Below are 12,910 nucleotides of genomic sequence, written 5' to 3'. Positions count from 1 at the left end.
AACGAAACGTTATTCGTGAAATGGGTTAACACAAAAATGGAAGAAACAAGAAATAATAAACAAAAATTAAATATGATCATTCAACTATGATTATTATTTCTTGTTATAACAACAGAAACAGGATAAAATGCACACGTTCTGTACAATTTCCATGTTGTTATTATTTATATTCATTGAAAGCGTGTTGAGGTAGATTTCCCGTAAATCTGTCTACATTATAATAATTACGGTAACTTCTATCTAAGTAAACTTTGCTCAAAGATAGTAATTTAAAGTCGCTTGGGTGAAACAATGTTGCAACCAATGACCTTAATAAAACTTTTTATCCCGACTTAATTGAGTTTTTATATTCCATTAAAAATCACAAAATTAAAAACCAAATCTTAATTAATTTTTGATCAACTTCAAGCTAGTTTTCTTATTTTATGTAAACGGATTTAAATCTCTTAAGATTTAAAGATGGAGGCCCTTTAAAGTTATTAGCCAACACTCAATATTTATAAGTTATAGTAGAGCAAATCGGAAAAGTGTTTTTACTTCTCTTAATATTTCAAGGTATGAAAGTAAAAAACTATTGAGACGTATACAATGACACGGAGTCATTACAACTGAAAATTGTAACAAAGTGTAATGGTTAATTTACCTTTTGTATCCAAACGAAGTATACGTTCTTAAAAACTATTGAGACGTATACAATGACACGGAGTCATTACAACTGAAAATTGTAACAAAGTGTAATGGTTAATTTACCTTTTGTATCCAAACGAAGTATACGTTCTTAAAAACTATTGAGACGTATACAATGACACGGAGTCATTACAACTGAAAATTGTAACAAAGTGTAATGGTTAATTTACTTTTTGTATCCAAACGAAGTATACGTTCTTAAAAACTATTGAGACGTATACAATGACACGGAGTCATTACAACTGAAAATTGTAACAAAGTGTAATGGTTAATTTACCTTTTGTACCCAAACGAAGTATACGTTCTTAAAAACTATTGAGACGTATACAATGACACGGAGTCATTACAACTGAAAATTGTAACAAAGTGTAATGGTTAATTTACCTTTTGTACCCAAACGAAGTATACGTTCTTAAAAACTAGTGTGAAAGCTTATAACGCTTGATATTTTTTAATATGGAGTTTCTAAATTTAAAAATATTAATAATTCATTAACGAAACAAGCATTTGAATCCTCATGCCGTCATTCTTATTTAAATTAAACTTCTAAACAACAATACAACGTTTATTTCACATTTGTACATGAAATAAATACATAAAATCATTTTTATTTCCAGCTTAGTCTAAGTGATTTTCTTGCTATTCTTCATACCGTTCCTCCATAATAAGTCAAAGCATTAAAATGACAAACCTAGAATTTAATATAGATATTGATAAAAAATTATGCATTTTTGTTTCTCACTACTGACTGATTTAATGTAAAGTCTAAAAAAGGTAAGCCTGGAGTTAATATTTTAAAGTAATGACAGCTGTTTTACAATAGTTTCCTAAACTTTTTCATATAATTTTTAATAAACGAGTGAGTTTTAATATTGTACTACCTTTTAATTGTTAAATGAACTGTTTTGGGCGTTGATTTAAGGATAAGGTATAGCATTTATAACGTCAATTCCCATGTCTAGTCACCCGGTTTCTAAAAGTAACCATCATAATTCCGAAGTCCCGTGGAACAAAATAGAAATGTGTAACAGATAGGAAAGTCTCCAAAATACTCCGGTACAGGCACTTAACGTGAAGTAGTAAAACAGGAAACGAGTGCTGTTGATAGGGATGTGCCCACACTGATAACAGTGCTCAATTTAATCCCGTTGGAGACTTATGGTGATAGTCCTGGCCATATATCATAGTTAAATGTAAAGCAAATACTGTGAACTACGAAATTTCGGGCTGTTCGCGAACATAATTAATCCCAGGAATCTAGCTTTGTTACAAGACTATACATATATGCCTAACTAGGAACAATTATAATATGTAGATGTTAGATTTATGTCCACACTATTATGCCCAGTGTGCTTACACTAGATTACCGTATATGCGAATTATTCCCATAAATATCGGCAGGATTATGCTTGCCTAAAAGGTTATACAGTTTCGAGTATTTATAATAGAATACAAGTTCAAATATAGTAATTTCAATGAAAGAAATGTCAATGCACCCTTGACTTATATTCTTCTGGAATGTTACTTCTCTTTTTTCTGTACAATAATGTTAAAAGAGACAAAAATAGAAATTATATGTACGAGTACTTTTATTGAATTTCTTACAGCGGAGGAAAATCTTAATTGCGGGATCCTGCAAAGTAATTTAGGGAATAAAGAAATAGCAGAGACGTCTTTCTTTAGAAAACTAACAACGTCTTTCGTCAAAAAGATGGAAACTAAAAGTAAACCAAAGAAAGGGAGCGGTGACTGATGATTATAAAACCAGCTGCATTCAAAATGTGTACCGACCTATTATATATTTAATGGAACGTTGCATTTATTAAAATATTTTAATTAAAATGTGAGACTCCCTTTTTACTGTAGTACTTCTATGTAGCAGAACATTCCGCTGAAATCATTATCATGAGTCATAAAATAAATACTTTAGAGTAATTATGTGTTTATTGGCCTTTATTGCTGTATTAATGTATATTTAACCGAAGAGGTACTTCCATAGTACGGATTGCCCTTATCCTTATTTTTATTTTGTAGTCATAACATTAGTTAAGTATAATTCTAATTTATTCTAGTTAAATCTGTAACTTTTGTCGCACCAGGGAAACATTTCTAAAGATTCTTGATTTATTGTTAGTTATTGACATAAATACATTTAAATAAAAAACCTCCTATTTTGTCTTACTTAATTATTATATCCGTCAAATGTCAATGCCTTAGTTATATTATAAAAGTGTTGTTACTTGAAACTTAAATTTTATTTAACCTTCAAGAATAGTATACTTGTTAATTGTTTCAAAATACAAAAAATGAATACACTAGATTATTTATATGAATAAACATGAATAAAAAAATTAAGTTGTTAACAAATAAACAGTATTAATTACTTGTAATAGTAAATAATGGATCAGTGCATAGTTCCATAGACCATTTTTATTGCAAGAGGTTTATTGAAATTAATCACGTGTATGATAAAAGAAACTTCTTGCAGCTATGCCGATGATTTAAAATTATATGGAGATATTTAAATCCAGATATACTTCCAAAGAATTCCACTATTATAATTTTACGTTGCCTTAACTTTCTTATAACTGACTAATAAATTGTTTTTTTAAGCACTATGCACCAATGTACATAGGTTTGTTTGTTATGCTGAAAATCGTTAGTGAGATGTTATTTGTCATATCTTTTATAACTGCTAACAGTCTTTTCTTTAAGAACATTAAACTATTTAGAACGTTTTTATTTTGCATTAGACAGAATAAACATATAGTAATAAATGTCACATTCTAAAAATAAAATAACTGATTTCAGAAATTTTCAAATTTTTCTCTAAAAATATAACTTTTTTACGACTAAGGTTAATAGGATAGACTATATCTTACGTGTTTAAAGAAATAAATATTTTAAAAATATTTTCAGGTATCTACAGCAAATGCAGGTTTGTAGCTGTTCAGGTTACTATACAATGCTTCTTATTACCATTCTTGGATAGTTCTTGGATGACTTTTAGTATTCTGAAGAACCCAAATATTATCTTGATTAGGTGTAGGGAGTTGATTGAACTCATAAATTCCCAGCAACTAGTCGGGCATCTGTATAAACCCTGAAAGATCTCTGTTTGAAAGGTGACATGCCAACAAGGGTAAGTACTCTGGGATGCAGCATTTAAGCATTCCATGGCACTGAAAAGGAGGTTCTAGATTAGGGGGTTGAGTATCACTGCAAGAACTAGTAGGGACTGACACCACCGTTGAATATCAGCTGGGTCTATGAACTACTGTAATACACTATTTTCCACCTTATTTAAAAAATAGCAACAGCTATTGATTGATTAGCAGATTATTTCCTTCCTGGTAGCTGTACATAGTCCAACATAGGACATACTGACCACATTATACTGCTTCTCGCAATTTTGTGCATTCTAACATCTGTAACATTTGTACTACAAGGATCCAATTTTGTAGCAACTTGAATGCATTCAGAGTATTATTAAATAGGATTTTGAATTTTATGTGACCCAGAGTGTATGCTTTTGACATGCATTACGCAAAATATAATCGAAAACGTATCAGAACAATACATAGCTTAACGTTTTATTTTGTTTCTTAGTTAACGTTATTTCGTATAAATAAATACATATATATATATATATATATATATATATATATATATATATATATATATATATATATATAGATTTATTTTTCCCTTTAAGGGTTTAATTCCACACAAAACCAAATATTTGTTTCTTGGAGCCTTGTAAAATGGGAACTACGCAAAACACTGCAGTTTTAAAATAGTGAAGAAACACGAGGAACACAAAAGCAACGTTATATTGGCATGTTACCATCCCTCAAGGCAACCGAGATTAGTTCTTAAATCTTGGTTATTGGTCTGCTGTTCTGCTAATAATATCTTGCAAGCTTTATTTATCGTCTAATCACAAGACTTTAGTTAGCCTATTTACACTATTTATTGTAATTGCCAGTTTTAATAACAAACTTTGGTTGTTAGGTTAAAATTTAGAGTTATATTAAATTATTACAGTTTTTATTAGTGAAAAATAATAATAACAATAACACAAAAACATAAATATAATTACTTTGTCAGTCTATTTAATATTATGCATTTTAATGCACAAAGTTTACCTATGCCAGATATTTGTATTAGCGTTCACTTGATAACGGTCTTATATATAATTAATTATCTTATTAACGATTTATCTTTTTTCAACCACCCTAATATTTTGTTCTAAATAATACATGCCATAGCCATATCTACTGTCGCGTACCACACGTTAAAATGCACAAAACAAAGTAGGCCTACCTGAATAGCTAATGGTCAAAGCTATTTAAAATATTAGCTGATAAAGTAGATAATTTAATTTTTTTTGATTTTCAGACAGTATCAAATATTATTAAAATTTTTCCATTTTTAAATTTGTTGTTTACATTTTACATAATGTAACGTCCTAGCTTAGCTCATTTCCCTACATTTTAAAAACATTGGATTTGAACATAAATGTATGGACATTAATGTTTGAGGTTATTTTAATTTTTCATGCATAAATAAAAAAAATACAGTGAAATTTTATTTTCGTCTAACAACTTTTGGGGAAAATTTTGCAACTGAAGTTTTAAAAGTCATAAGTCTATAAGGTATTTTGTTTGTAAATATAAATATTTAAAAGTTACGGGCATATAAACTTAGACTATAAAGTTGTTAAACTAATTTTTCATAAGTTTGTAATTTTCTACAACAGATTTACAAGGTTTTTCTAATAGCAAGGTATGTGTTTAATCCGTGAATAATCGTGAAACTATATTGAGCATTGCATACATGTTGATACTCAATAAAGAGAGCAATCCAGTGTTTAACAAGCGCAGTTTGTCTTGTGAACGGGTTGAGAAACAATAGCGCTAAACCACCTCCAAGTGTGGGACAGTGTGTGGGACAATAGCCGGGGGTGTTAATCAGCGGTGGCTCTCTGCGTGTTGGGTGTTTGGTAACTTTCTAAATTATGTCAACTATCCTTTTTATACGGTAGTAAAAACTAATTAGTTTATTCTCTTCAACGGAAACCCGTATTTATAAGTGCACTGTGCAAAGATATTGTATAGACATAGATAACTCTCAGTAGAATTTGATTTAATGCTGTAATTCTCTAAAGTACTACGCGAAAAATTATTTTATACACTCAGTAATCCTTGTAAATGTGGAAACATATAATAAACAAATTGAATAGATAATGAAGCTTTGGATGTTTAATGTTAATTAAAATGTATTTCTGTATTATAGTACGGATTGTTTGTAATGATAGGTAATTTTATAGTATGGTATAGGAATAAGACTTTACCCAATAATAAATTAATTAATTTGCCCTTTCAACTATAGTATTCAATTTTTTGACAGTGGCATCAATACCAATAGAGAAGTCAAAGGCATCTTAAAAAGGCAAACAAATGGAAACGAGATCACATAAAAAACTGTAGTATAAGACTCCAACTTACCTAACGTCTAACGTTTAAATTATTCTTGAAAAGTTCTCTTTGCCTGGCCTGTCAAAACTGTCTATTAATTAAAGAATTTTAACTTTATAATACATTAATGAAAGTGCTTTAAATATTTTTGCAGATTTTTTCAAGTTTACTGTATAATTTTCTTATGATTAAATTAGCTTCAATATACAGATTGTTATGAAACTATTTTTAAACTTAAAAGGAACAGCTGATACACTATACAGGAAAACTCGTCCTCGAAAAATATAAAAAATTTTGAGAAATTATTAAATTATGTTATGTTAAATTATGTGATAAAAACACTTCAACAAACACATTTTCCTTTCAAATATTTAACACGCAGTTCCATATTTTCCTTGATTTTTGTTACTTAATACGCATTTTTATGTTGTGTTTTATTATACGTGCAATGTTTATTTTTTTTATTCAGCCGTTAAGTATTTTTAATAGTAAAATAATTTTCATCACTCATTACTGGTGAATAGTCTGAATTATATTTTGGTAGGTGTACATTACACCTGGATTTAAAATTTAACCTTGTATATAATTATTGTATAATGTTATTGTTAGGTAAACAATCTTATAAATTCAAAAACAACCTTGACTTTATTGTATTTTCAAGTAATAATTTTATCAACACTATTCATCTAATTTTTATAACACTAACACATACATGAGAAAACTTCATTGTTAGTCCAAATTGTATCGGTTAATTATTTTTATTAGTAAAATTTACAATGTATTGAAAAAAAAAATCAAATATTTTTCTTATTTGTGACAGTAATATATGTTAATTACTGCAGTTAAATCACTATACTTTCTTCTAATGTTAAAAAAATATGTTGTCAGAAGTGGGATTCGAACCCACGCCCACAGATGTGGACTGCGACCTGAACGCAGCGCCTTAGACCGCTCGGCCATCCTGACTATACTATTGACATTATCTAATTAACAAAAGTTTTCTTTAAATGTTACTATGCAAATATTAGAAGTGTAAACTACAGAGATGTTTAACACAATACAGGCAATTTCTATGTACCCAATGGTGAGTTCGATAATTTCACGACACTTCCTGATACATGGTCAATGTGTCGACTGTCATTTGAGTGCTCAGGTTCAAAACGCGTTAAAATTTGTTAACACCATTGAAATGTTTAATCATTATTTCATGTATTATTATTATAAATTATTATATAATTATGTTCGAAATATATTGATGCCGCGGGAAGCTTATTTAGAGTATGTTTACAACAGAGTAAATAATTAGCATATTCATATTGACGAAGTAAAATAATACTGGTGTTTACTTTATAAAACAAATAAAACATTTTAAAATGTATTTAAAAATTTGTAAGAAATACTATTTTTACTGTTTCCTTGTACCATAACCTTATTTAAAACTTTTTATTCTTATATTATTATTACATTATTAAATTATTATTTTTCCTGTCCTCAATGAGCAACTAGGGCAAAAGGATTTAATTTGAGACATTACTAATTTCTTATCTGATTTTAGCATCTGGTATGGATTTAATCAGATTGTATTACACACATAATGACGCATCGTCAGACTACATTAGATTTTGCCATTAAATAAGGGCCTATACCATTTTTGAGATGCTCCTAATATTAGTTGTGTAATAAAGAAACATGTCATTTATTGACTTCCCAGAAATTTAATAACATAATTATATAATGGCATTTGTCCAGTATCCTGTCTTTCTACGTAAAGTAAATTCATATTACAACGGAAGTATTCTTTTCGTTATGCAAGCCGGTAGGACAAGCTTTTTCCACATGAATTCAAACACTATTGTATGACTATAATGTTTACACACATAGATTGTGTGTAATTTTATTATTTTAACTCAATAATTATAATAAAGGAAGAGTTAACTTAAAGAACGATCACTACTGGGCGGCTTATACTTGCTAGTTGAAACTCCACTAGGTACAGCAAAAACCAATGTCACTGAGCAATTTGTATATTTCCAAAAATGGAAATTTCAGTGGTCTTCTTTCTTCCTTTCCTCCATGTATATATATATATATATATATATATATATATATATATATCATTAACCTCTCGTTATCTCTCTACTTACTCTCTTTTCTCAATCTTCTTCTTCCTTTGAGAGATTGTTTAAAGATGGAAAGCTCGGACCTATCCTGGCGGTAGATTATGTAAATTTATTCAAAGGTTATTACTCTTGAAGTTGCAATGCTCTGACTTCATGACAAATCAGAATATTCAATTATGAATTCAAACTAAAAAGATTGAAGATAAGGATAAGAGGTGTTACGAGGTGTATGCGAAAGATACATTCAGACGAGGGATGAACGTGTGTTTAATTTTAAAATACTTCATTTTTAAAGAACTTTACTAATAAATATGAGTTATAAAATTTTAACTATAAAAAGTATGATTTCTTCCATTCATAAATCATTTAAATAGTTTCACTTCCGGAATAATAGTTAATTGCATTAGTTGCACAACAAATACAATCATAGATTTTACTCACATTCACTCTGCAAACATTTGAATTTTTATCCCGTTTTATATGAGCCTTTTACGCAACTGTCTATTTTCTTAAATTGGTATTTCTTAAAAGGTATACAATTCCTAGAAAATGGGCGAAAACATGATTTCATTAGATCACATCTCGAAGTGGCCTATCCTCGAGGCCTTTCGTAATTAATTTTTGTCTGACTGTTTGTCAGAACGCTATCTCCAAAACAAACTAACATACACATGAAATTTTGCATAAACATCAATTTGATGCAAGTAACACTGAGTTTAATTGTGGTGCATGTCCAATCATGTAATTTGAATGAGCATCGTTGAAGCCTATAACTGACACAATTTCTTGTTCGTCTGCCGAGGGAATGAAGAGTTGATTTTCTGTATTACTGTCTGTCTGTCCGCAAGGCATATCAAGAATGGAATGAGTTAAAGACTGAAATTTTGGACTGCAACCTCAGGAAGCGTATTATGTAACACCTAGTGTGTCGTACTCCTTGTTTGTATAGACAAGACACAGTTCGATGATGATTTCATATTTTAGTGTAGTAGAGTTGAAAATTATCTAATTTAATTGAATCTGAGTATAATTTTAATTTTACTTGAGACAGAGACGGGGAGAGAGAGGGAGAGGGAGAGAGAGGAGAGAGAGAGAGGAGAGAGAAGAGAGAGAGAGAGAGAGAGAGAGAGAGAGAGAGAGAGAGAGAGCTTGCGAAATGCATTCAGCTCAGGCAGGTGAGATGGTATGCTGACCGCTCCGCGGGGCAGTTTCCTCTTTCTTGCCTTCCTCATCTGAATCCTTAAGAGATATCTCAGGTTAAATAGTTGTTCTATAGGTCGTCTGTTCGTGTCGTGGTCTGCTGTTGTATTGTGTGTTGTATGCCTACAAAGTTGTAATGCATCTTTGTTAAATAAGTATTTGTTTTTTTGTGTTACCTATCAAAACGAAGCCATTTGCGGGTCAAATTTTATGCTATAATCAGATGATATCAGAAAAATTTTGACGACTTTATTAATTTTACCAACAAAAATATATATCACCACCATATGATATCAGACTTATATTTACAAACACAGATATGTAGTTTGTCTGCCTTGAACTTACTGTTACCTCTCTCCCGGACATATCAGTTCCCCGGGACAAATGGTAAGAATCATTTCTCTTCCTCTCAGATAACATTCCACCCACGTACTTACTTCATTCCCACTTAATCGAGCGCTTGGCCCGCTCCATATTTCTCTTATATAAGTTTTCTTTGGCTGTCTTCCGAAAATATTACGTAGATCTGAGTTGAACTATACGTTTGCTCATATGGCAAAATAAGTTTGTAAAGTAGTTTGTGGTTTACAAGTTTTTAAAATTATTGTAGCAGTTTACAATAGGAATAGTGAAATAAACGAACGTTACATTACATATTCGTTTCAGAAGATTATTATTAAAATATGGAACAGATTTATAACTAATTTCAAGATATATTGTTAATTAGCTGAGTTTTAACGAAGCATATCGCTCGAGATACGGCAAAAACTTAATTTATGTTTTCTGTGTGTGTCCATCTATATGTTTGTCTATCTTCACGATATCTTTAAAACTAACTGAACTTAAAACTGTGCATCAAGCTTCATTATTAATAGGAAAAATTTAGTTCAATTATAGTGCGTGTTATTAGGATGAGAAAACTACCGAACTGGTAGACACAGAACGGTGGTTTATGAACGCTTGCCTTCACAGGTAGGTGTTCATTTCGTCAATAAGTTACCAGATTCAATAAAAAACACTCCAACGCTCAAGATATTAAAATTTCGTTTGAAACGCTTTTTAGCGTCACTAACCTTTTATAATGTTAATGATTTTTTGGCATATCATTGGGAGACCACCAATTAAAAAGACTGACTGAATCCCTAGCTAAATGTGGGAATAATTTATCAATGGATAAATGTAGTTAAGTTTGCAAATTTTATGTTTGAATGAGCTTTCTTGTGGTGTGTATGACAAAACTTTTAGCAAGTAAAAAGTAAGAATTTGACTATTGCCATGCGTTGTATTATGTTCCTGCAATAAAAATTCGATTTGATTTGATTAATGTATAGAAAAGTTTAAACTTGTTGAATACTTTGCTAAGTTGAGAAACAAGAAAACCACATTACAACTTAATTTTTAAATTCTAAATATCTAACTGTCAAACATTATCAGTTCCATAGCACTAACCCCTGTGTGGAGGAGCCGGGTGTGACCTGCATACTTATCACCTTATCAGACAGCAACTAGTGACAGTCGTGCGGGGGGTGGAGAGCAAGATGTCACCCTTGTACCAGAACGGGGTGCATAACAACTTGGGGCGTGTAGACAAATATCTCATCTCGTTTGCTTGTCTGAATCTAAAATCTACAAATTCAAAAATAAGGATAATCAGTCATTTGTTATTGCCATGCTTGGAGTCTGGACATATTAAAATTAAAGATTATTAATTATGAATCTTGTAAAATGAGAGATATTCAGTACAACATGTAACAAAAGTATTTAATTGGGCATTTATTGTACTGTCTTTCTTAGAAACTGTAAAAATTGCAAATAAGCTGTTATATGAAAAGACTGATTTGTAACAATAACTTAGTACAATTTATCCATTAAGGTTTCTGAGGTAAAATACCAGTATAATAATGCATTTATATTCCAAAGCAAAAATCCGCTTAATAGTTCCTTAAATGCCTTATTTCTAAGGTTCATGTTTATCAAAACCATTAAATAAATAGCTAACTTAATTATAACTTACTATATAAATGAACACTGACTCGTCCTAAAATATAAACTTGTAGTTTCAGTGCGAGCTTCGAAACTGATAATCTAATTAAAATCTACTCCAGTTTTTTGATAAACCTAAAAAATTAAATAGTTATATTTGTGTTTTTGCTAAATTATTTGTACCTTATATTCTTTATTACTACGTGCGAAATTGTTTATTAATACTTCGTTAAAAAAGTATGAATGGTATATGAATAAAAATCTGATCTAATTGAGAACGTATACATATTCACATAAAAATAAAAAATTTTTTAACGCCACATTAAAAAACAAAGGGTATCAAAATATTGGTGGTGTGGTTAAAATAATCAAAGACAGCTACAAAGTGATATTTATCTAACATGAAATATAGCTATGATAAGAATATATTCGGCAATTGTATAATTTATTGATTCCTGCAAAATATGTTTGATGTTTTAAAAAACTAAGAGGAGGCCGTAATTAAAAACAATAGAGTAAAATTTACATATCAACCTTGGTGTACAGCTAGATTTCCGTTTGGTGATATTACCAAAGCCAGCTGCAATAATTGCTTTATCGAGTTATTAATATGACTTGGTAAAATAACGTGAAACCCGATGTGCTTGTATCCAGTGTAATGCAGTTTCATGTAATTATTTTAGCATTAAAAATATTTGTATTGTTCCAGGTTTTCATAAAATATTTATTGTTAATTTTACAAATTCAACCATACTACATAAAGTAAAGTGATAAAAGATGTGAAATAGAAAGACTTCCTACATACTAAGAGGTAAAATTACGCCACACTATGTTACATATTAAATATCATATGATTGTAATCGATTTATGAAGTAAATTATTCTGCAAGCATGGTTACCCATTAGAGCCAGTAAACATGTTTGCTAAAGCTCAGCAAGATCCTATAGAGTAACATTTACCACTATCGAACTCGATATTGTTTATATACAAACAAAGTATATAAACAATATATAAGTATACGTTTATATAAGTATACGTGTAACGGAGCTCGCTGAGGTTGCTTGCAAAATTTGAAATATTTACCTCATTTTACTCTCAAGGTTTCCTGGGGACAGAGAGAACATTATGCAAAACAGAAATATTATTAACGCCGGCAGACAACAGAGAAAATGTGTCAGCGTACTGAATGATAGGATTCAATGACGATCAGCCAAATTCTATAGATGGACCTGCTTTATCATATCAGTCACTCTTTTGTAGGTATAAATAGAAATGAAGTTTAATATACATTTTAAAGTGTACAGATGAAATATTCCCCCAGATATCTGTTTTATTTTAAGGTTAATTAATTTTTATAATTATTACATATTTAAATTTAATGGTATGATTGTACTCACTTTGTTTAAGGATTTATATATTCTGTAATTTCACGGTTACCGT

The 12,910-nt window shown here is 30.0% G+C and overlaps 1 non-coding gene across 1 annotated transcript; it reads right to left on the bottom strand.

The window, feature by feature from the left end:
* Nucleotides 1-7,049: 7,049 nt before the first annotated feature.
* Nucleotides 7,050-7,133, bottom strand: Trnal-cag. The gene has a single exon. It is a non-coding gene; the product is annotated as a tRNA-Leu (tRNA).
* Nucleotides 7,134-12,910: the final 5,777 nt, after the last annotated feature.

The sequence above is a fragment of the Homalodisca vitripennis genome, chromosome 4 (assembly GCF_021130785.1).
Source record: "Homalodisca vitripennis isolate AUS2020 chromosome 4, UT_GWSS_2.1, whole genome shotgun sequence".
In the NCBI taxonomy this organism is placed as follows: Eukaryota; Metazoa; Arthropoda; class Insecta; order Hemiptera; family Cicadellidae; genus Homalodisca; species Homalodisca vitripennis.
This window is presented reverse-complemented; position numbering and strand designations above follow the sequence as displayed.